Below are 25,950 nucleotides of genomic sequence, written 5' to 3' on the forward strand. Positions count from 1 at the left end.
AGAATTTCCCAATTTTTAAATATTCAGTTTAAAAAGGAAGAGGAGAAGACCAGATTAAAATTAGCACTGTGATAAGTGCAAATTGCAGCTATGGATTTTCACTGGGAAAATGGCAAGTGGGGAAAAGGAGTGAAGTGGTCCCAAGTAGCTTTTTTGAAAAGTGAAATGAGTTAGGACTCAATTTAGTTGTGCAACTGTCTTTTTCCTTTTTGTTTGTGGTTTCTACATTTTTATTAAATCTTCTCAATGGTGTAAAAAAAAAAAAGTGATCCCTCCCTTCTCCATTGTCATGATCCTGATCATATTTGGTGACCCTAACTGCACTTTTGAAAGTAGCAAGTGATATGATCATAGACCTCCTGGTGTCAGATCAAGTTGTGCTCTTAATGTTCATGGCCCTGGTGAACCAGCATTGGGAGTCAAGAACGTCAGCAAACCTTTAAGATAGGGTATTAACTTTAGGTGCAATAAACCACTGAAAGGAAGAGGGGATTTCACATCCGGGTCAAAGAATAAACCCACCAGCATTCTTGAACACAAACTCTTTGAGTTTTATTATCAACACACACACACACACACACACACACACACACACACACCACAAGGGGAATCATTGATGTTACACAATATTTTGTCATTACCCACAACAATTTCTGTACATCTATAGCAGTGAGGGCAAACCTTTTAGAGACCGAGTGCCCAAACTGCAACCCAAAACCCACTTATTTATCACAAAGTGCCAACACAGTAATTTAACCTGAATACTGAGTTTAGTTTAGAAGGGGAGGTTGGCGCAGCCATGTGGAGAGAGAGTGGAACAATACAGTGGTACCTCGGTTTTTGAACAGCTTAGTTCTCGAACTACTTGGAACCCGGAAACTTCAAACCCGGAAATGAGTGTTCAGGTTTTCAAACTTTTTTCGGAAGCGGAAAGTGCTCTGTTCTCAGTATAACTTCCGTTTTGATTGCCACACTTCCGTTTTCAGAGTGAGGGAAGGCAGGCTGGGCGGCAAGCAAGCAGGCAAGGGATATACCCTGGCTGGAGGGTGTGTAAAGGCTCAACCTCACAGCATCAGGAGGAAGGCGGCTGCTTGGAACTCTAGGTGGCCCACCAATGCATCAGCATGCTTCTGAGCATGTGCACAACGCTACGCCCTCCCCACACACAAACATACACACACAGAGAGAATTTGACTAACAGATTTCTTACGGCATAAGCTTTCATTGACCTGAACCCACATTATCAGATGCATGAAGTGTTGTCCTCATATGGAAGATAATATCTATAGTGATAGACGAGATTCAGAACACATGCAGGCAATAGAGGAAAAATGAGAACAGTGAGACCAAAAGGCAATGAAATGCAAGAATTATTTATTATTAAAGAAATCTGATCATCTCATGTTCATTTTCTTCCTTTCCAGTCCTGTTATGCAGTTTCGTCTAGCTTCAGTTCCACATAATCAGGAGTAGACTGATTAGTAGTTTCAATTCAGTCACCAAGGCTAGATGCAGTGTCTCTGTTATCTACCCTCTTCCCATCCAGCCCCCACATTCTTGCATGTATCCTGCTTATTGAGTGTGAAATTTAATGAGCTCCAGCCAAATGAAGATGATTTCGAAATGCGTTCACTCTGGTTGTGTCATCTTGCTCAACTCGATTCAAGCCTTCTGTAAAATGCTCCCTGTGACAGATGTTTACCGCTTCGCTCCAATCTCACTCCTCCAATTTACTTTGTCATTCCCACTGTAGACAGAGGTTGGCCTATCAAATAAGTTTCATTTATTTGTGCTTAGCATGCATAATGCTTATTTTCTTTTGTCTTATCACTGTTTATCCAGATTACTTGTAGCATCTTAACGTGTATTCTGGTTAATGCTATTCAAACAGAGCCTATTGGGCTGGATTCTTAAGCAATCAAGTTCACAGACAACAACTTGGAAGAAATTGCTTCCAATATATATAAGACAAGCAGGAAATTGAAGGCTTCTCTCAGTGAGGCTAGAAACCCCCAGTTCTTAGAAAAAGCTTTATGAAAAAATACTTTTACTCCAAAGGACTCTATGTGACTTTTCTGCTTTGTATAATGTCTGGTCATAAATGTTGGTGGCAAACAAGTATTAAGTTGTAGCCAGCAATGTGAAAATACATGTAAATGAAATGGAAGGCAACAAAGGAAGTGTATTTAATATTTCAGCTGCACCAACTATATACTTGGAAGGAATTCCTCCATGTTGCCAAGTCACAACATAAGGATAAGGAAATAGCTTTATACCAAGTCAGACTATAGCCCTTTTTAGCTCTGGATCATCTACTGATAATGCATCTGTTGTGTTTCAGAGAAGGTTATTTCCTAGCACTATTGGAGATAGTGAACTAGGAATCTTCTGTATACAACACACATGCTCCATCACCAATAGCTCCTCCTTAAGGATCTGGACCACGACTAGGAACAAAGGACACTGACTCATTCCCAATGAAACCATTGGTCCATCTAGCTCAGTACTATACTAGCTACACTGGACATGTTTGCGTGTAATGCTAAGGCAAAAACTATGGTTTAGTGCAAATGCTGGCTCTCAGAAAGAGATTGCAGCAGTTTTGTCCTTGGCTACAGGTTAAGGAGGACAGAGTTTAACCACATTATTGGGTTCTGACAACACACTAAGCCAAATGTTGGCTTGGTGACTGTAATATGCAGGGTTAAAGGAATCAAGCAGGAGCAAACTGTTGCAAGCAGCATCAAACATTTCTTGAGGTGGTGGGATATAAAGAGCCAAAACAAATAGAGGCGCAGATTACAGCTATAACAAAGGCAGCATTTTTTCATCTCCGCCAAGCTAAGCAGTTGGCTCTTTATCTCTCTCGCCCTGACCTAGCCACTGTGATCCACGCGACGGTCACCTTCAGACTGAATTATTGTAACTCGCTCTACGTGGGGCTACCCTTGAGACTGACCCAGAAACTCCAGCGGGTGCAGAATGCCACGGCGAGACTCCTTATGGGGTCTTCACTGCAAGATCGCATTCATCCGGTACTATACCAGCTGCACTGGCTCCTGGTGGAGTACAGGATCAGGTTTAAGGTGCTGGTTTTAACCTTTACAGCCCTACACGGCCTAGGACCCTCGTACCTACGGGACCGCCTCTCCTGGTATGTCCCACAGAAGAACATATGGTCTGCAAATAAAAACATCTTGAAGATCCCAGGCCACAGAAAGGTTAGGCTGGCCTCAACTAGAGCCAGGGCCTTTTCAGCCGCGGCTCCAATCTGGTGGAACGCTCTGTCACAAGAGACCAGGGCCCTGCGGGACTTGACATCTTTCTGCAGGGCCTGCAAAACAGAGCTGTTCCACCAGGCCTTTGGTCAGGGTGCAGCCTGACCCCCCTCCTCTGCAATCTGCACAGAATTTTGCTTATTGGTTGCCATAAATTTGATTTTAATTAATTTTTATAATGAAATGTTTTTAGAATCGTTGGATTATTTTGATTGTTGTTAGCCGCTCTGAGCCCAGCTTCTCTGGGGAGGGCGGGATATAAATAAAATTTATTATTATTATTATTATTATTATTATTATTATTATTATTATTATAAATATGCTGTCAGTTAACTGTCAGAATTGCATCTGACAGAATGGAAAGATGACATTAAAGACAAGTCCAAGAGTAGTGTTCACTCTGAGTAAATGATCTAGATGAATACATATAAATCACCATGAAACAAGAAGCATGTTGTTGGACTGTCAACTCTTCTCAGCCCCAGCCTGCATGGGTAACAGCCAGAGGTGATGCGAGTCCAATGATGTTTGGAGGGCTACTTGTTCCCAACCCTGCTGCAGGCCAAAGAGAGAACCTAAGGCGATATGGAGCTGCCTTGGTGCCTTGTACCCAGGTGCAATAAAGCTTGTCTCCTACATGAAACAGTGGAAAGCCCCAAATATGACACATTCACAAAACTCTGCACCTGGAGCTTAAATGACATGGACAAAGAACACACCTTTTATCCTCAGTTAAACAACGTTGAAACTTTTCCTTCCTGCGCCGCAATATTCATTATAGTTAACATAGTGTACAATCCTCACACACAAATATGCAGCAAAAGAATGGAAACTACATTCTTAAGCCACCCTAACTCAAAAGTGTATTTAAAGGGTTTTAAGACATGATTAATCTGTGATGTTGAATATTATGCCCTAAAGCACCACTGAGCCACCTCCTGAGACCCATTCCTGAGTGGCAGTGCAGAAGCATTGGGACCTGCCAAGCTCCTATAGCTGGATTATCATGAGACATCTTCAGGACATCAGCATCAGTCCCAGCATGAACCAGGACCAGATGACTGGGACAGCCTAACATCTAACATGGTGTCTCAGGTAGTTCTAATGATATCTTTGCTCCTGCAAAGAAGCAAAGAAGAATGGAAGGATATCATCACATAGTTAACGTTCATGTCTGAATTTTAAAACTATTTCATATTTTTTTATTTATTGCATGTCTTGTAATTTTACTGCATCTTTATTTTGCATTGATATTATTTATTTCATGAAAGTTATATACCGCTTGAATGTAAAAAGCCTCAATGCGGTTTACAGAAAGATAAAGCAAGGGGGGGGGGAATCACAACCATACTCTAAAACATGCAGAAGTTAAAATACTAAAACAGATTAAAATTACCTCAACTTTCTAAGCCTCTGGGTAGGTTGTGGGCACATGTGGGGTAAGGCAATCTTGTAGATAAACTGGTCCCAAGTTGTTAATATGCATTACTGTTGTTCATGCTTTGAGGGCCTTTGAGCCCAAAAGGAACATATAAATAAACCATACACCACCATAGCTAGGGCACCTTGAGGTAATCCCAAAGATCTTACTGAAATGCAGTAGATCTGATATGCTTCCACTGGATTCATCCTACAGTTCTCGAATCCCCACAATCAACATGAATCATTATCATAAGCACAGTCAGGATCAAGCTTTCACTAGTACTTCAAGGTGGGGGCCAGGCCAGCAGGGAATAACCAGGCTGAGTACAGTGGTACCTCGGGTTACAGACACTTCAGGTTACAGACGCTTCAGGTTACAGACTCCGCTAACCCAGAAATATTACCTCGGGTTAAGAACTTTGCTTCAGGATGAGAACAGAAATCGTGTGGCGGCAGCAGGAAGCCCCATTAGCTAAAGTGGTACCTCAGGTTAAGAACAGTTTCAGGTTAAGAACGGACCTCCGGAGTGAATTAAGTTCTTAACCCGAGGTACTTTGATTTTCAGCTGCTGTGTGGAAGCTACTGATGCAATAGGTTCATAGTCCTACTCCTAGTCTATTGTATTCCTGGACAGTTCCTACTCAGCAATAGGTATTCTGACTGCTGATATTGCTGGAGAGCTCCCTTGCCTGGTTCAGAAGACATGAGGGAATCTGCTTCTCTGTAGTGCAATGCTACAATAATGTAGTATTAGCATGTGTGCCATACAGATCCAAGGCTCACACACACAACACTGCAACATTGGTTTGCATTAAAAAAATGTGGAGGTTAACTGCTTCCTTACCTGATATTCTGGCCCGGGGCGGGGGGCAGGGAACCCAGCTGGAGGCATCTCCTATCTTCTCTTCTAAACCCACTGTTTGATTATTGTCCAAACCCACAGATTCAAGAGTACAGAAGCACAAGCTGCATGCACCTGACTTTGTGCACGATCATGGCCATAGGGGTGTGTAAGGCTGTATTCTTTAAGGATACACCAGGCTTCTATGCTGATAAATTAAGAAATTAAATAATTTTGCATATAGCCAAATTACATTTTTGCAGCTTCACTTTGATTTACAATGAACTCCCTCTCTTATATACTCTAAGGCGCTTTAGGCAGAACCACAACTCAATGGTAAAGCACACAATTTACACGCAAAGTAGTCCCAGTTTCAAGCCCCCACATCTCCAAGTGAAAAGGATCTCAGATATCAGAAGATGAGAAAGACTCTCTGCCTGAGACCCTGAAAAACCACAGAGAAGACAATATTAGTCGAGAACATTAATCTGATCTCATATAAGGGAACTTCCTATGCTCACAAGTTCCTTAAACATAACAGCTCTGGCTAAGATCTGACCATGAAGATTTCTGTGCATTCATCTGAGGACTGGCCCTGGGTTGATTGGGTTGGATTAAGAGAAAGTTGAGAATGGAAACCTGAGAATGGTAATACTACATTGAAAAGAACATAGGAACTTATAACGCAGGAAGCTGCCTTACCCTGAGTCAGCCTGCTAGTCCATTTAGCTCAGTAGTGCCTACACCGACTGGCAGCAGCTCTCCAAAATTTTAGACAGGTTTCTGTCCTAGCCCTACCTAGAGATTCTGGGGATTTGACCTGGGACCTTCTGCATGAAAAACAGATTATCTTCCACTGAGCTTCAGCCATGTTATGTCTGAACATAATATCCTTATCATTTCTCGATGGATAATCTTGTATGCAGACCCAGCAGGAACTGAGGATGTCACTAATGGCATTGTTCCCAGAAAAGTTATGTTGAGGAATACCCAAACCCAACATAACTCTTCAATGTATATATGATCATGGGACCACTTCAAAAAATCTCATTACATGCGCACCAAATGTCACCTCAAAATCAGAGCTGAAGCATTTCAAGAGCAAACATGGCTTGGCATAAGGGGTCGATTCCCCTTACATTCACAGATGTGAATCAAAAGTGACACTTAATGGATTTAAGTCAGTAATTTACATCAGGTGCACTCCATGCCATATAATTTACGCAGAAAGCCAAAGTTGCAGGATGACTGTGTGAGTCACAACAGGACTAGCTGTGTCCTTCTTTTGACTGTTAGTTTTCAATTATTCTAGCAGAGGCATCTTTTATGAGGAAATTAGGTGCCACTTACGGACATTGGAACTGGAGCAATCGTTAGACCAGATGCCCCGTTGATCAAGCTGGAAATACAATTCCAGGCAGGTTTGGCTTCCTTGTGTCAAGACAGACAAAGAAATGTGCTTGTCCCTTGCAATAAGCTGCCCGATTTGTCCCCATTAATCTGCTCAGCAAACAGCAAGGCTGGGGATCTGGCTGTGAATGGCCAGAAGGTTGTATTCTTGTTAGTAGATTTATTACAGGAGACATCACCGCTAATTGTCCCTTTATTCTGTGATTAGTATTTGTTTGCTCAGGGCTTTCCAAAAGGAGGTTAGCTTCTCTTGTCAGATGGTTTACATAGCCTTTTCCCAAACATCACTCCAAGCAGTAGTGTTAGCATTGGGAGTGCTAATCCTCTTTGATCCCCCTGAGTTGTTTTTTTTTAATCTGTTCAAACTGAAGGAGGTCTCTCTCCTCCTCACATGCTGGTTCAGGCAGTATTTTCACTTCATTAAAATTTTAAAGATTGACAGTTGACTTATCATTTTCTCCATCTTTTGCACTCTCGGAAATTTGCCAGGCCATTGGCTCAGATGTGTCAAAGGCATCTGCACATATTGCATCCAGATGCACGTGGGAAAGCTTGTGTATGATCTCTCTCTATATATATTTATCTGAAAGGGAAAGAGTGGTGCTTTTAATGTTGCAAGCCAGCTATCTTTCTGGGCGCTTACACATGTTAAAATATTTGCATGGAAGTGGTCTGCATGTGCATGCATAAGAAGGCTCCTGATAATTTATATCCTCCAGAGGACTGGGCTCTAGTCCACGAAAGCTCACACCACAATAAATCTGCTAGTTTTTAAAAGTGCCACAATATTCGTTATGATTTATATATGTGTATGCTTAATTGATGTGATATGTGCAATATCTCTCTCTTTAGGACCTATGCGTGTTAGAACATTTCTATGTAATGCTGTTTTCTATATTAACTGTTTACTCTATGATCTCATATACATATGAAAGAGATTTTGGTGCGACTGTCATAGTCCAAAATCAATCTGGTAGAGTTGTCCTTCTATTCCTCTAAGGTTCAGTCCAGAGGTAACAGGAAACCAGTTTCCCACTACATAAATAAGCCCTACAGTGCACCTGGGGCTCACACACTTTCCCCTCTGTGGAGAAGGGGACTGATTTTTTATTTATTTACTGCATTTATAACCCCATCTTTTTATCCAAGGAACAAGGTGGAGTACTTGGTTCTCCCCCTATTCATTTACTCCCAGCAACAACTCTGTGGGGTAGGTTAGGCTGAGAGGCAGTGACTGGCCCAAGGTCATCCAGTGAGCTTCATGGCTAAGTGGGGATTTAAATCCTGGTGTTCCAGGCCCTACTCTGGCACTCTAGTCACAACACCACATGGACTCTCTTCTGTTTTGGGTTTTTAAATGACCACAGCAAGTGGCATATGAAAGAGAATTAGAGGGAAGGGGTGAGCACAAAGGTCTAACGCTCAGGCTGGCTCATTTACATCCGATCCAGAGCAAAGTCTCTGCCCTTTGGGTGATATTAATATACAATGATTAGGTTGAGGTAAACTAAGACTGCACACATATCATACATTTAAAGCACATATTCCCCAAAAGACGAATCATGGGAACTGTACTTTACCCCCTCCCAAATTACAATTCCTAGTACCCTCAACAACAACTACAGTTCCCAGGATCCTTGAGGTTTGTGTGTGCTTTAAATGCATGGTTTGTACACAGCCCTTGTTTCAATCAATCCTTAATGCTGTGTTATTTGCTAGCAGCAGCCCACCCAGTGTTTAAAATCCAAAGCGGGCAAAATGTTGAGATATAGAGGGAGACTAACTAATTTGGTTACAGAAATCTGTGCTCTTCTCATTGTTTGAACTCAAAGTCCAGCCAGCTTTTCTTTTACCAATGACTCCATCCATTAATTTAGTAGCACAAAGTCCAGAGGTCTTTTGAGGCTCAGAGAGTGAAACCTTAGAATTACATTTGATACCTAAACAATCAAAACATTTTTAACAAACCAGAGGAGTAAAACAATGCTCAGAAAAATAATGCAAATAACACGAACATATACACTAGAAGCACAGCAAGGGTCATATGTGATAACACAAAAAGCAAAGGCATGGTTCATGGGAGTGGCCAGGATTTTTGTTGGGAGGGGCAGAACTTGGTTGGGAGGCAGAACCGACGTGATTAGTCAGTTAGTTAAGTATTTCTATTGTTTTACTTGATCGAGTGGGGGGGGGGATCTGCCACCCCCAACTACGCCCAAGACATGGTTCATATGAAACACCAAATCATGGTTTGCCATTGCATGAGTAAGACCTGGACATGCACGATCCCACCACCCTCCCCTTACATATTCTAATTCACTCCTATGCTTCCTTTTTCTCAGAAAACCATGGTTTGCTGTTACTTCCAAACCAAGCAAATTAAGCTTTAAGCAAGCCATAGTTTACCCAATTTGAAAGCAATGATTTGCTGACAACCATGAAACACAGGAGGAAATGTGAGCATGTGGGAGGAGGGACTGTGCTAGCCCAAGGATAATGCTATGGAATTATGTGTGAAGGAAGAAAAAGACTTGTTAAATTCCCAGGATTGTATGGGATAAGGATCCTAATCTCTTAAAGAGGAAGAAATTAATTAAAACATGAAGATCTCCTAGTGAGGACAACAGACTTCAATTCAAACTAATATCCATTTTCTGAAAGGTGTGGTTATGAGGCTGCTCAGATCAGTGGGATGTCTCTAAACTATCAAGAACAAAGCCATCAATTAGGTAATCTGGGCCTTCCCAGTCAGTAAGAATCATAGAGTAGTGTGAAGAATTCCTCATCTTGAGAGGCCTTTGAAGTACACAGGGCAATGATTTGCATGAGACAAGCTAAGATAGGAACAAAGACTCCATTGGAAATCAGGGCTAGCTTTCAGATACACAGAATGAAGCAAGATTTTGGAATTCATCCAATAGAGAGCATTCTGAGACAAAGAGAAATTACAGGAAGAAAATATAGAAGAATCTTGTTTATTCCACAATTGCACATTCAGGGTTTCTTCTAAAGGGGGTGAGGGCATTTGGAGGAACAAGTGAAGAGCTGGATAGTTGGAGTAGAATGTAGAAATGAGTAGAAAGACTAATTCATTTCAGGTACCAGTTTCACCAACTGGAAAAGCGACAAGCACACAGCATTACTTCCCCCAAGTTATAACCCTTTTCACATTTTGTGAACTGAGCTTCCTGTCCCAACTATGGACAGAAGTAAAACTATTTGAGTACAATGTGGGTCTAACCTAGACTGTTATTCCCAATGGAAAAAAATATTAAATGATTGCACCAAGCTTGCCATGGCAAATTTATGCAACAGATTTATTTTAAAAGATATAAAGAATATGCTTTGGAAAGATGTGTGAATATGGCCTTGGTCCCCATACTTTAGTAGGTTTAATTTTGTTAAAAGCCGAAGTGAAAGCCAAGAATATCTGCCAGCATTTTTTGAATATAATGTGATCTTACTTGTATCTTTACCAGGATACAGTTCTTAAGGGTATTTTAAATAAAAACTATAATTCATTTTTATGAATTTGGACATGCACAATCCCTCCACAATGAAAATAAGCAGCATGGCTCTGAAATACCAACACCTTTGCAAATAATTTTATAAGACACTAACAGTGTGATTCTAACCCTGTCTACTCAGAATTAAGTCCTACTGAATTCCATATGGATTACTCTCAGGTGAGTGGGGTTAGAATCACACCCTAGAGTCCCATTCCTATGCACAAATGCATTCAAGACAATGTTTTGAAATATTCCCATGTTTGCTTGTTTATTTATAAGATTTTGTTTACTGCCATTCACCATAAAGTCCCAGGATGAATTACAATATAACAATACAAAATCAGTTTAAAAAACATTGAAGCAGGCACCCTTGGTTAAACCTTACAGGTGGTGCAAATATAATTCTGATTTGGAAATTATCTAACCACCTTTTAAAGCCATTTAAGTGGGTGAGCTTCAGTTAACATGGATAATAAAACCATCAAATCTGTAGAACAGCAGCAACGTATAAAAACTCCAAAATTAAGAAAAGTTAACTGCAAAAATTAAAAGTCAAATTTAGGGGGCTAAACATGGTTATCTGAAGGTGATACTCGAGGATGTAATTTATAAAATCTGATAAGGCAGAGTTCCGTAGCCTAGATACCCCCTTTGAGAACCCTCTTTTGTGTGATGCTGCTCCTCTGTACTTCAGCTGCTAGATCCATGGTCAATCAGGAGAGGTTAAACTAGGTTTCTGCAGGTAAAATCCTAACTCCTTTCCTCCTAAACCCAGCTGCAAATTGATGTGTGTTAACACAGAACATAAACAGACTCCAAGGAATACAATACTGATAAATTTTAGCCATGACACAATATCAAGGCACATGAATGCAATCAAGTATATATTTCAGCATGCATGACAATACACTCCTATACAGATCTGCAAGTGTCAACCACTTGCATGCTGCTCTTCAATCTGATAGATAAGAAAGGGACACCATCCTTCGTGGCCAAAGTTTACCCCCTGGAAACTAACTAGTGCTAGAAAAGATCCCCACCACCAGCCCAATTCCAATTTATTTCAACAGCACAGAAATACTTTGATTATGGGGCTCCTAATTGTGAGCATGGTACCTCTCAGTCTCAGTGTATCTCTCTCGCTTTTACGAGTCGTTGTGGTAGAAGCTGTTCCTGTCAGATATGAACTTTAGCAGCTGTATAAATATTGATGACTGCAATAATTTGTGTTCTGCATATGCTCTCCTTAAAGCTATAGTGTAATCCTCTAGCTAGGGCTACGTTGCATAGAAAGGAGCCAGTCTCCATTTGCATGGTAATGAAGTGTCTCTGAAGGTGCTCTCTGGAATTGTTAGCCACACAGCTGAGTAGCTAATGGATATGGAGGCAAGACTTTGGGGGGAATTAATACTTCCAGACAATCTAATCAACTCATGCAGTGATATGCATTTGCAACCAAGGAAGATGGGTGACCTATTATCAAAAATGAAATGCGGTCTCCAACTGTTAGCACAGATCACAAGGAAGTTGCAGCTGGGAGCAAAATGCACTATATTCTACAAGATGAAAAATGAAAACAGTACCTGTCCCCAAGTCTAGTGGAGGAATAGCCCTGGATTCATAAAATGGAAAGCAAATACAGTACATCATCAGGAGGGATCACACCAAATTTTGACAGAGTAAATGTCTACTCCTAGCTACCCAATACAGATCCACCACTTTTGCTATGTATTTGTAACATAACAGGACATCCAATAGATTCCAAGGGTAGAATAATGGGTAATTTTAGCCATTGGAAGTTATCTCAGGACACAGGAATCAGATTACAAGGTCCAAGTACTCTGATGACCATACACTATTTTCTGACTGTGTTTTTGTTCCTACTTTACAGGGTTTTTCTATATCTAGACTTTAGAGATGTGACAACCTTCAAGCTGTTAATTCTACAATCCAGGGCCCCACCCCATATAGACATATTTACTTTGAGGAAACCAACACATTAATATTTATTTCTAGTAGCAATTCAGGCTTCTTTTAAACTATTGTAGTTTGCTTTACATGAAGCATATCACTCACATGCTCTTAGGCCAGGCCCACTTTAGCACTGCTCTACTGAATTCTTTCTGTATTCCCCCACGCAGAAGGCTTGAGAAATCTGTAAGTTTTTGTGGGGTTTTTTTTTACATTATTAAGTCCCCTCTTCACATACTTAAAGGACTGCTTCTTCCCCTAAAGAATTCAATAGATAGAGGAAGAAGCAGTCTTTTTGGCAGGCTGAGCTACCTTGCAAGAAATGGGAATACAAGTATGTGTATACTGTTCTCACTTCAGTATCCCAAAGTCAATATCTATAGAAATTTCAAAGACCCTGTTTGCTTTTTTCTTAAGAGTTCCCCCACCCCTTTGTCAAGTTTATCTGATTTTGGAAGGAAATTGGCAAAACTATTATTCTCCTGCAAATCTTAAGTCCTCCGTTCTTTAATACTTCATTTCTCTCTCTGTCATCGTAATGTGTCCAAACATATTATCCCAAGCTGCTTTTAACTTTATAGATAGATATACAGTGGTACCTTGGGTTAAGAACTTAATTTGTTCCAGAGGTCCATTCTTAACCTGAAACGGTTCTTAACCTGAGGTGCGCTTTTGCTAATGGGGTCTCCTGCTGCTGCTGCCACACAATTTCTGTTCTTATCCTGGGGCAAAGTTCTTAACCTGGAGCAACTATGTCCTGGTTAGCAGAGTTTGCAACCCGAAGCGTCTGTAACCCGAGGTACCACTGTACAGATTCTCTGCCTCTGAAATTCAAAGAACAGTTTACCACCAACTATAAGTATCTCTTGTGTTTATAGTTTCTTCACCATGTACTAGCAGCAAGAGCATTTGTTTTCAGTGACTGCCATTTAGCTGCCTTCTGCTCATTGCAAGCCATTTGCCTCCCCACCCCCTCTCTCAATGCCAGACAGCTCTGAGTGAGCAACTTTCTCTGATAAAAGTTGGGAGCACACTGAGGTCCTCTGAGCTCTGATTCTGGACCATCTCCTCCAGGTTCCACTTCCTTGAGAGAACTTCAGAGTCTCAAAGGGCCAACCCTCTGGGCCTGAAGATGGGCACTCCTCCTGCACAGCAGCATCAGACCACACATGGAGGAAGCAGCTCTCACACTAACAACATGCAGTCCCATCTGACCCTAGGCTTTGCGAAATGATGACCTTTTAAACATTTCTGAATAGTTGAAATATTTATGAAATGTCACTGATGCCCCAGCTCCTAAATCTTCTTTTCTCACACATGCTGCTTCCTCCAACACACACTGATAGTGCTGCCACTTCTTATCTGCTACATTTCTTGCCAAAGCCTAGGGTCAGATGGCACTGCATCTTGTTAGTGGGAAGAAATGTAGCAGATTTAAACAACTATAAATCAATGGAGCTAACAAAGAGAAAGTAATAATAATGATGATGATGATGATGAATTTATTATTTATACCCCACCCACTCTGGGCGGCTCCCAACACTTCCCTAAACAAGAGCTGCCTTCAGATGTCCTCTAAAAGTTAGTTATTTCCTTGACATCTGACAGGAGGGCGTTCCACAGGGTGGGTGCCACTACCGAAAAGGCCCTCTGCCTGGTTCCCTATAACCTCACTTCTTGCAGTGAAGGACCCGCCAGAAGGCTGGCGATGGGGGTGATGATTCTCCTTCAGATATACTGGGCCGAGGTCGTTTAGGGCTTTAAAGGTCAGCACCAATACTTTGAATTGTGCACGGAAACGTACTAGAAGGCAATACAAAGAATGCATTACTGACACAAAATATGAATATCTGTGGTTCCCCACATTTTTTGTGAACCAAATGAAACTGACATATAATCAGACTATTTTTATATTGTCATAATTGGCTTGCTTTCAAGCAAATTTCTCCTGCGTGCTTCGGCCATGCCTGCTTTAGTGCATTTCCACTCAGTTCCTTGAAGCATGCAAACATTATCCTTTGCATTCCCCATACAGTATTTCCAACACTGCTATCTTTTGCTGAGGTGTTTAACATAAAGGGAAGAGCGCTTAAATGATCTATGAGGGATGAAAAAATAGAGATGCAAACAGTGCCTTTCTTTCTTGACTCTAGGTACAAACAATGTTTTAAAAGCTCTGATAAAGTGCAGGGAGAGAAGTATGACAATAGCTAGGATGGAAGGAGATGCATAACTGTTGCTCAGTCAATCACGTCTAGTATTAATGAGCATTATAATCAGGTTTGTATCTAAGTTGTGGGGTACAGACTACTTTCTCCTACACATGCACATACTGCTTGTCAGTCTGGACATAATTATTGCCCTACCTACACGCCATGACATACACATTCTTTTTTTAAACAGTGAAACCTGAATTCTGTTTCTGGAATTCCATAATTCCAGCTGAAGTGAAATAAAAAATATGAAATGCACTAACAAAAACAAAAAACCAAGAGAGGAATGCAAACCAGGACAGGTTACTCCATTAAGCTGGCGTGGGTGGTAAAAAACCTGAGTGATCATATCTCATTGACTGAGTAAAATCCTTGCCTGCCCAAAGTCTTCAATCCATGGTAGGACTGGGAAAGATCCCTGCTGAAAACCACAGAGAACCACTACCTGTCAGTGTACACAACACAGGCTTAAGGAATTCATTACCATAATGTTGGCTATCATAGCTAATGCATCAGGTTGGAAACTAAAACTTAGTAAACTAGGAAAATGAGGAAAAAAGGAAGGAAATGCTGGAACTGGGATCAACCGTCACCTGTAGTTGGTACTTTTTATGCTGCTGGTTATTAAGTATCTGGAATGGGAGCACACAGCTAACTTAAAAAGGTAAGTATTAAATGGAAATGTTCCCCTATGCTAGTTAACCACTGGCAAGAACAGAAAAGGTGCTTCCTAACCAAACACTGGCAAAGTCCTGAATAACGGTGAGTGACAAAAATGTACATGGACAAATGACTGAAATACAAAGCTCTGTACTTCAAGTGGCTATGCTTGGAATGTAAATCCCTTTCAGACCAAACTATTAGCATATCCTTAGGGAGACCCCGTAGTCTCTTCCTCTGTTGACTGTTATCTGCTCAGCTGTCTGAAAAGTCATCTGTTTGAATATTTATACATACTGGTATGTAGTGACTGCTTAGTATAAATCATATAGGCAATTTTGCAAGTGAGAGTTCTGTTTATAAAACAAATAAATGAAATGGTTTCAATTGTGAAGACGTTTCAAGTAGGATTGTCCATGTTAAAACAGAACTAGTCAGGGAAGATTGAAGGAGATGTGAATTGGCAACAGAGGAAAATGCTACAGCAGGAGACCGGCCCTTCTATTAATGCAGAATAATGATACTGGCGTGCTTCCTCCTGCTGCTGCCCATGTGGGAAGGACTTTCAGCTGGGATCTGCTGATGAATGAGACAGTAGGACATTATCTGCAAATCCCCCATCCACTCCAAGATATAGCAGGTCAAGACTGACTTTCAAATGAGAAAAACACACAGATTTAGGATCAGGTTTTCCAAGGGTCTTCAACATGCCTTGTTTTCTCTGTAATCATTAGCAACCTTTAGAAGTACAAACCTTGCTTCTCAGAGGGAGAAAACACCCTGAATGACAGGATGTATGGCCACTAACAGAAAATGTGCGGAGATTAATAAACAGCTTGGGAGCATTATTGTGGAATACCCTCTGCAGAGATCCACTTGGTCCCTTCTCTTGTAATCTTTGGATGACTGCTAAACACTTTTTAAAAGCCAACATTCTCTTAATATTTAAATTTAGTCTTCCTATTGCTGTTTTTAATCAAACTGCTGGTTTAAAACTGTCTGCTTTCATTGTTCTGAATAAATTTTGTTTTCTTATTTATTATTTTAACGTTTGCAGTGCTCAAATGACAAGGTGAGGTCATTCCCAGATTGTTTGTGACTGCTCCCTTAGAAGATGACAGGGAGGATGATTTGGTTAAAATTGAGGAGAATCTATGGGTGGTGCTCGTGGATTTTATTAAGCTCCCCAAACATTTGTTGAAAACTGTTCTATGGATTGCAGATTTTTTTAAAAAAGTACAAATATATATAATAAACAAACAAGAGTAAAAAGCTAGTGATAGCAAGCAAACACCTAAAGCTTAGAAGGCTTTGTAATCCAGGTGGTGTTTAACTAAAGCTGAAGATCAGACACAAAAGGGCAAAGAATGTGAGGATCATGGAAGACACATCTGCTGCCCTCTATTTTAGAATACAACTCCCATCAACCCTGTGTCCACAGGCCAATTGTCAGGGATGATGGGAACTGCAATCCACATCTAAATAGCACCATGTTGACTACCTTGTTCTTCTTCCTTCTCATGTTTGTCTGTTTTTAGCACATTTAGATGTGCTAAAGCAGAAATGAAGCTTCCAAGGGAACAGTGCTGCAAGGATACAAGATATCGCTGTTGGAGGCAGTATGTCTCTGAATGAATACCAGTTGTTAGGATTCAAAAGTCGAAAGAGCACGGCAACCTTCAGCTCCTGCTTGTGGGTTTCCCACAAGCATCTGGTTGGCCACTGAGAACAGAATGCTGGACTAGATGGGCCTTTGGCCTAATCCAGTCTTACATTCTTAACAGCTCTCCAAAAACAGCAAGAATCTTGCAGCAGCACATTCATTACAGGGAAGGCTTGCTTGCTTTGATAGACATACCACTCTTCAACTGAGGTTCACAGTGCAGTTTATAGTATTCTTGTGTGCCACCACAATCTCTGAGAGTTGCAAAACTCCAGGGGTTCCAGGTGCTAACTCAGGGTTGAGTCCAAGAATTAGAAGGGACTCAGGCTTACAGGCTACCCACCCCCCAAACTCACAACAGTATAAATGTTGAATGGAATCCTATGAAAGCTGATACCATGTTAAAACTGCTAATCTCCGAGGTGTTATAAGGCTGTGTTCTTTCTGAAGTACTACTTTGCCTGTGTATCTACCACCAGCCTCAGGAAAAGTGGTTACTTAAACTGCTGGAGAGAGAGTCTTGAAATGACCAATGTTCAAGTTAGATTTTTCTTTCACCAAAAAGTACCATCTGATTAATGAGATTATGTATTCAACTAAGTAATAGATTAGAGTCTCAAAACTATATTACAGTAGGCATATTTTGAATTTTATTAGCGGATTAGCAGAGCCTCTCTGAAACACCAAATACCTGATTTAATCTCACCTCTGCCATGAATTTACTAGGTGGGCTTGGTCCTTCACCCCACCTGCAGTATGGAGATAATACTGACCTACCTTACAAGGTTGTTGTAAGGATTCCAACACAATAATGCATGGGAAGTGCTAAGTATTAATGTTATTAGGCACAATGAGCAGGCTGAAATGATGAGGGCAACATTATCTCTGTTCAAATACCGTGTGAAAATCAAGAGCTGGGATTGTCCTGATTGGATAGAGGGACTATGTCCATCCAATTGAGAAGATACAATTAAAGCAGTTTGCACAAATATTTGCAGGGCATTTGATACCCTAGCTGGTGTATGAGATTATACCTGCTGCAAAGAACAGTAACATGAAACATTATTCAAGGACTCCTAATGTGGCAATTATCCTCTTTGTAATTAAACCAAATTCAGCTTTCACTCTTACACCCTAGTCCAGAGTCAGCAAAATTTAAATTTTCCATCTTATTTTTTGATAATCCCTAATAAAGGAGTACGGAGTGTTCGCTTTTATTCAGGATGTCCTTGGGGCAGCGCTTGGAGACGTCAGCACACATGGATAGCAGATGAGCAAAATATAAAGGAGCCTGACACACTGGTGGTTCAAATTCATCATTTCTGCTTGCATTAGATGAGCAGGTGTTGGGCATGATATGTTGGAATATATTGAGATAATGTTCTCATGACCATAATTCTGAAAAAAATATCACCATATATTTTATACATGCCAGAATCCTAATCAATATAACAGATTGGCAATACAAATATATTTTCTGCTGGGATCAAAGGGTAGTCAGTGGTTCAAGAACACTTTTATTCATTTCATTTTCTTTAAATTATATCCACATTTCCTTCAAGCTCAGAGTGGTGTACATGGTTCTTTTCCCTGCTAACTGGATCCTCACAACTACTTTTTAAGGTAGATTTGGCTGAGAGATGATGACCTGCTCAAAATCACTCAGGGAGCTTTATAGATGAGTGGGGATTTGAACCTGAATCTTCCCAGTTCAGACAAGCACTTTACACCATACTAGCAAGTAACACTACACTTAGTTATAAAAATCTTGGGTTATTGGCAGAAAGGCAAGACAGGCTTTCCCAGGATAGCACTTAAGTAAAATAGACCTCCATGTTACACCAGGTGAGTGCTATATACAGGGCAAAAAATTAGCTGGACTTAACATGCATAAGGACACAAATGCACAAAAGCTGCCTTTGGAAAGACAGTTGCTTGGCAAAGGCCATGTTTATCATTGGCCATTGTTTCAGGGCACTGGTTTAGCCTGGAGAGCATGTGTTCTCTAAATTAGTGGCTTGGGGTTTATTAACATCCCATTTCCAACTCTTTAATACAGACTATTCTAAAGATCATTTATCACTCCCCACTCCCTTTAGGTCCTAAGCATCCCCAGCAAGCAGCTGGGTCACCTGGGGGCGGGCAGGGATGTTCTATCCCAGAAGAGAGTGAGATTGCAGGTTTAACAGGTAGGGGCTCATATGTGAATCACTAGCTTGGGACTGGAACATCATTGGGAAGGGTATTTTCAAAGCTGTGCTTAATTAGGTGGAAGGAGTGTTTGCATGGCCACTAATAGTGGATCAGAGGGACAGCGAGCTATGACTGACTGCTATACAAAGGCAGCCAATTACTTGCATGTCTGCATTATGTATTAACCCATCTGGGCCTGAGATATTGGCTTTGAAAGGAAGACAAAGGAGAGGGTGTGTCAATGATCACACACCAAATTATAGTGTCTGTGCCCTATTGTCCAAAAATAAGCAATTCATAGTCAGGGCAGCTGGAATTGTAAACACCCAGGGACACTGAACTCACTCTCTAGCTTCCCACCCTGGCAGGAAGATACTTCTCTTCCTGGAGTCTGTTTGTGGTTAAGTATCTCTCTGTTTGTTTAAGAAATTTGTCCACCGAAGTGAACAGCATGACCCTTTCCCCAGGTGCTTTCTCAGCAAGTCTGGAAAGAAGGACAGCTTAGGGAAATGGGGAAACACACAATTAAATTAGTCCTACAAATATTACCCAGTTATACATGGAAACTTAAGCTTGTCATTCCCATGCATTAGAATGTGGTGGTAGAATCTAGAGCGGATTTTTTATTAAAAACTATTATTTTGCGTTAAATTAAAAATCACCCTGCAACTAGAAAATTGGGGTGGGGAGTTGTCTTATCCACTTCACCTTTTGATGTCCCAGCATTCTACTTGCATTGATGTGAGTTTGGCATTTAAAAAAAAAAAATGCAAGAGTATTCAAAAGGGGTAATTTCCAGTCTGAAGTGATAGTTCATTCCATCTCATGATTCTACCATGTTATTCTGCTTATGTCGTATTTTTTTCAAGGATGGTTTGCTCCAATAGGACAACTGATCCCTTCCAAATAAAATTTTGCAATAAGGGCTGCACATTGTAATGCCTCAAAAAAACATCACAAGCCAGTTGAAGATCTCACTGAATGCCATCAGCAGAGGTACTACTATTACTTCACCTGACATTCTTTTTTTAAAAAAAAATTATTAACATGTAAAACATATAAGACATACATACAACATTATTCATTACAATACTATTCGATACATCAGGAAGGGAAGGGAAAGGAGAATGTTAGCCGCTTTGAGACTTTTTCAAGTAGTGATAAAGCGGGATATCAAATCCAAACTCCCCCTCTTCTTCTTCTTCTTCTATAATCAAATACAATACCATACCTTACCCTCTTGATAAAAGGTACCAACATACCCACATATAACTATACCATACGTACCTATAAACTTACCCTACACCCACACCCACGTAAGTGACCTGACTTCCAACCGTTCTCTTAGCACAATTTTACTTTTCCATTTAACTTAAACGCATTTCCTTATTTCTCCTTCTCTACTCTACTTTCATTCTATTCTTTTCTGAATTCTGACATTCAGCGAAGATCTTAGATATAACCAGACTGGACAAGTCCAATGCTTTATATACAGGACTACCTTTGAAGAGACTTTGGATGCTTCCGTCAGTCCAGAAGGTGGCAAAGAGGATGTTACCGGGTGTTTGAGCATGAGATCATATCACACCTATCCTGCAACTACTTGCCAATTTGTTTCTGGCCACAAGTGATGGTGATTACAAAGCTCTAAATGGCTTGGGTCCAGGAAAATTCAGGGGCCAACTCATCTTAAATAACCTGTCTCCTCCCTAATCTCCATTGGAGAGGCCCTTTTTTGTATCCTGCCTGACCTGGAGGAATGCTTGTCTGAGACAGAAGATAGGACCTTCTTGGTGGCTGCACCCAATGGACACCATATTCCATAAGGTTTGCTTGGCACCCTCCCTTGCCGTTTTCTGCCTATTAGTGAAAGCTTTTCTGTATAGTCTTTTACTGGCTGAGCTTGTTTACATTTTTATATTACTTTGTTTTAAATTGTTTGATTACAGGATACAGTAGTTGTATTATAATCATTGTAAGATAGTCTGAGCAACTGAATGCATTGGATGGATAGGAGATGAATCTTCAGAATGAATAAATAAAATGAATCTTTAAACCCCATGACATGCAATCCTCCTTGCTGGTGATCACTAGCACTTTAGCAAAATGTATAGTGCCTGCTAACATACACTAGGTTGATTACTTTTATTAGACTAAAACTTTTATTAGAATTTGACAGTTGTAAGCTGATGAGACAGCTATAACTCTCCACTTTTTTGTTTTTAGATAAATCAATCCTTAGTTGACTAACATCCAGTAAATGCCTTGTTAAATATAAATTAGTTCTTCATTTGTGGCACTTTATTAAGACTGAGAGTGCAAGCTCTCCATATTTTAGAAAGTTTTGGAACAATACCTTAATTAAGATTACTTGTCCTTGTTCACAGCAGACGCTGGAGCGCTGATGCGCTTGTTTGTTTATGCCATTGATCACATCCATGTCTGGAACTTGAGGGAATTGGGGAGGTGGCATCTGCTGCAATCGTTTCCCTTTGGAGAATAATTTTATGGCTCTTGTAACTTGGGAGGGAAATAACAGCAGTGACCCACACTCCAACGAGACAGGGTAATGTGGGGGCATCCAGGAGTCAGAACACAGGGGGAGAGGGCTCTAGTTGCATAATGAGGCAGATGATGTTTCAAAGGACACAACCCATTCTATGGTTTCAATAGCAGCTAAAGAGAGAGAGGGCTATTCTTCTCCTTAGATTCAATATCTAACACAGAGGGGTCAATTCCATCTTACCCTGTACTTTATACATTCATGCAATTTCACATGCTAAGGAGCTGGTGGTAAGTAAGAACATGAAAGAGCCCATCTGGATCAGACCAAAGGAATATCTAGTCCAGCATCCTGTTTTCCACAGTGGTCAAAGAGATGCTCTTGAGACACACACAAGAAGGCAACAGTCCTCTTATGCTGTTCTCCCACCCCAACTGGTATGTAGAGATTTATCGCCTCTGAACATAGAGGTGTGATTTAGTCAGTCATGACAAATATTGCACAACCATGAATCTGATTAATTCCCTCTATTTATTCAGTGCATTGATATCCTGCTTTTCTTCTCTCATGGAAGTTAAAGGCAACATACAGGATTTTATTATAGCTGGTTTTCCACCCAGGCACTGACCAGAACTTTTTAGCTGTCTTGGGCAAGGGAGCTGTATCATATGCAAAACAGGCAGCACCATAAAGTTAGAGGCCTTCTAAGTAAAAAGCCACTACCACATTCTGTGGCAACAACTTCCATAAATTAGATAAGTGTTGTGTGAATGTTATTGTGTCAATCTTTAATCTACTACCAGTTTTGCACTGGATGACCCATAATTATGGTATTATGAGAAAGGAGGAAAACCTCACTATCCACATTCTCTATCCATACCATGCATAATTTTTAAAGCCTCTATTATGTCCTAGTTTAGTTGTTTGAATAAATAATAATAATAAGTAATTAAAGAAGCTCTCTGCAGCATAATGACTCAGGGATCAAAGGTGCCTGACTTAACCAGCCCAGGCCCAGGAGTTCCAGTCTCTGGAAGGGTTCGAACTCCCCTCCTGGCAGCTTTCTTAGCTGAAGTTTGTCCATTCAGAACAGAGATGAGAACCTACGGCACTCTAGATGCTGCTGGACTCCTATCATCACTAGCTATATTGGCTTGGACTTACAGGAGTCAGACAATAGGGCAGATTCCCTACCTCAGGTTTGGGGGCATGATTCTAACTTAAGGGGAGGAACTGTAGCTCAGTGCAAGGGCACACGCTTTGTGTACAAGCCTCAGGTTCAATCTCCCTGGCATCTCCAGTTAATGCATCAGGTGATAGAGAGCTGCAACCAGTGAAAGTACAATATTTAGCTAGATGAACAAATAGTCTGACTTGATATAAAGCAACTTCCTATGTTTCCAAGAAGCCTTTTTTCTTGAAGTAATAATTTAATTTAAATTATACACTCCTTGGGGTAGGGGTGCGTCCTTTGGTTTGGTTTGACACTCTGAAGAGCACCATTTCAAACCTGCATATTCTTTCCTCAACGTACACTTCCAACTCACAACTACATAAACAAATCACATTGCCTAAGTGGCTAGTGCCAGATTTGACCATCAATTGTTGCTGTCAAGGCAACATTAAAGCTATTGATACTCAAGGATTATCAATGGATAAGTGGTTTAGAGCTGGATGTATCATAGAGCAGGGATTGGTCCAAATGTCTGTAGTGTGGACATACAAACTGTTCTTTAAGGAGTACCCACGAAGTTGAGAAGAACCACCTTTAGCATATGTATAACACGTGTTATATGGACCCTCCTTATATTGGCTCCTCACAGAAACATGGAAAGCTGCCCAGAACCTTGGTCCATCTAGCTTAGCATCATAATGCAGCAGCTCTCCAGGGTTTCAGGAAAGGTGTCTCCCAGCTGTACCAGGCTACTAGGGATTGAACTTGGGAGATTCTGAATGTAAAGCAGATGCTCTACCACCAAGCTATGACGCTTTCTCAGATATTAGAAGATATTCCAAGATGAAGGGAGTAGAAAGGACAGCATCCAAGTAACTGCCATTCCATACAGTGGTGCCCCGCAAGATGAACGCCTCGCAAGACGGAAAACCCGCTAGACGAAAGGGTTTTTCCGTTTTGGAGGCGCTTCGCTAAACGAATTTCTCTATGGGCTTGCTTTGCAAGACGAAAAAATCTTGCGAGTTCCCACGTTTTTTTTTCGCTTTTTCCCTGCTTTTCCTAAACTGCTAAGCCGCTTAACAGCTGATCCGCTGATAAGCCGCTTCTCAGCTGATCGCTAAAAGCCGCTAGACCGCTAATAGCGCTAATCCACTAGGCTGTCAATGGGCTTGCTTCGCAAGACAAAAAAACCGCTAGACGAAGAGAATCGTGGAACGGATTAATTTCGTCTTGCGAGGCACCACTGTACTTATCAACACAACACACTACAAGTAGAACAGCACCTGACTCCTCTCTGCTTTAGCTCTATGCATGTCTACAGAGGTACAAGTTCCAGGTCAGTGGGCATAGGATGGACGTCTAAGGTTTCAACCGTATACACACTTACCTAGGAGTAAAACCCATTGATTTCAATGGCATTATTTTGAGCAAACAGTATCATAAAAGAGAATTCTGCTGTCACAGGGGACAGTAGACAGCAGGCAGCTGCCAAGCAGGATGTCTAAAAGTCAACTGTCCGGAGGACATGCAACCATGGGAACTGTGCTTAGGAGCTGTGTGGCTAACAATACGAGCTTTCTTTAATCCATTACAAGATGGAGATGGATAGTAGTAAGATGTTGGGAAGGAGTGGGCTATAGCAAAACCATAACCTACAATGAAAACCAAAGTATTGTGAATAATGAGGCGAGGGGTATAAGAAGTAAGTTTTTAAAATTCAATTATCTATTGAATTGCTGGAGGATTTGATGGTCAAAACAGCAGGATATAAATCTGATAAACTGATTTTTTAAATGGAAGATAAGTTAAAGGACAGGGCAGGGAATAGCTTCAGCTGTCACTGGCAATGTTCTGTAGAACAGGGGAAGAGAATCTGTAGCCTTCCACATGTTACTGGACTACAGCTTCCATCATTCCTAACCACTGGTCATGCTCTTTGGTGGGATTGATGAGTTTTGGAATCCCACAGCCTCCCCATCCACGCTGTTGAGAAATTAAGAGCCAGGGGTTTCATTTAATCACACACACCCCTTTGCTTTATTCAGGAAAGAATAAGTCCTAGGAATGCAGTTTCTCACATTTGGTTTGGCATTGTTGTAGAATCGATCTGCTGAAATGGAGAAGGTGGCTTCTTACAAGGAAGAACAAAACTTAATGGAGGGAATAAAAAGTTATCACCATTGATTATCCTTAACAAAATATCAATAGAATGGCACATGACATTCAGATAGGTTAATAATGCCTCCGAGTTAGCTTTCTGTCTGTCTGTCAAAAAAGAATGCACTGGAAGCCCAGCTATTCAGGCCATACCTGAAAAAGGTTAACTTTGGGATGCATGTGTTGATCCTATTCAGCATGCGTATGCACTCCTGTACAGCAGAAGGCTGCTTAACATTTTTATTGTTTTTCTTTAAACCCTCTTTATTATTACTTCCCGCCCCCAACTTGCTACAGACATCAGGCAGTTTTTTTATCCCCTTTCATCAACTCCTAATCTCGTTCTGGCACGTGCCAAGCATAGGGAAGCATGGGAAGATAATAAAAACCCATTATAGCTTTGCTTTCCCAAGCTTGAATGAAATGCAGTTTAATTGGCACCTTATTCTGTCACTGTTAATACAAGTTTATACTTTGGCTTCTCATCAATATACTTTACAATCTGAGGTTAATTATGAATGGGTCACGAAATTACAGTAAACACTAGTCAGGGAATATCTAATTACTTGTCTGCTTAGCTTTTTGTTAATTGTTAATTATCCTTATTTAATTTGAATTTCGAGTTAGTATTCTACATGTGGCAGGGGTTTCAATGCACATGCTCTATGCCCATCAGGAATCAGTCCAGCCCATGCTGATAGCTACAAAGAGGCTGTGTGGGACACATCAGATGTCTGCAGATGATCTTTCTGCTTCCAAGGGTGAGAGTCTTCACCAAGCTTCACCCACCAGTAGAAACAAGGAGGTTGCCACTTCCTGCTGTCCTTTGAGAAACAGCTGGATCCCTGCCTCCTGCCAGTTGCATGAAAAACAGTCTTTGAAAAGGGGCTGAGCAGCCATAAAAGGCTTGATTCTTCAGGTGGAGGCTGGATGATTTACTGATTCCGAAAACACAA

The 25,950-nt window shown here is 40.9% G+C and overlaps 1 long non-coding RNA gene across 7 annotated transcripts in view; it reads right to left on the reverse strand.

Annotated features, from left to right (window-relative positions):
- The window catches only part of LOC309331284, a 66,816-nt gene that overhangs the window by 7,678 nt on the left and 33,188 nt on the right, over nt 1–25,950 (reverse strand). For 3 of the 7 annotated variants that reach the window (XR_014151768.1, XR_014151769.1, XR_014151771.1), the window contains 3 exons: nt 5,545–7,534; nt 3,715–3,911; nt 1,167–1,765 (listed from right to left, as the gene is read on the reverse strand). The exons of 2 other annotated variants lie outside the window; for them this stretch is intronic. This is a non-coding gene — a long non-coding RNA (uncharacterized lncRNA). Of the gene's footprint in view, nt 1–1,166; nt 1,766–3,714; nt 3,912–5,544; nt 7,535–25,950 lie in introns of those variants that run through there. 2 more of the 7 variants (XR_014151770.1, XR_014151772.1) reach the window with 2 other exon arrangements.

The sequence above is a fragment of the Podarcis erhardii genome (assembly GCF_964252035.2).
Source record: "Podarcis erhardii genome assembly, chromosome: 16".
Taxonomy (NCBI): domain Eukaryota; kingdom Metazoa; phylum Chordata; class Lepidosauria; order Squamata; family Lacertidae; genus Podarcis; species Podarcis erhardii.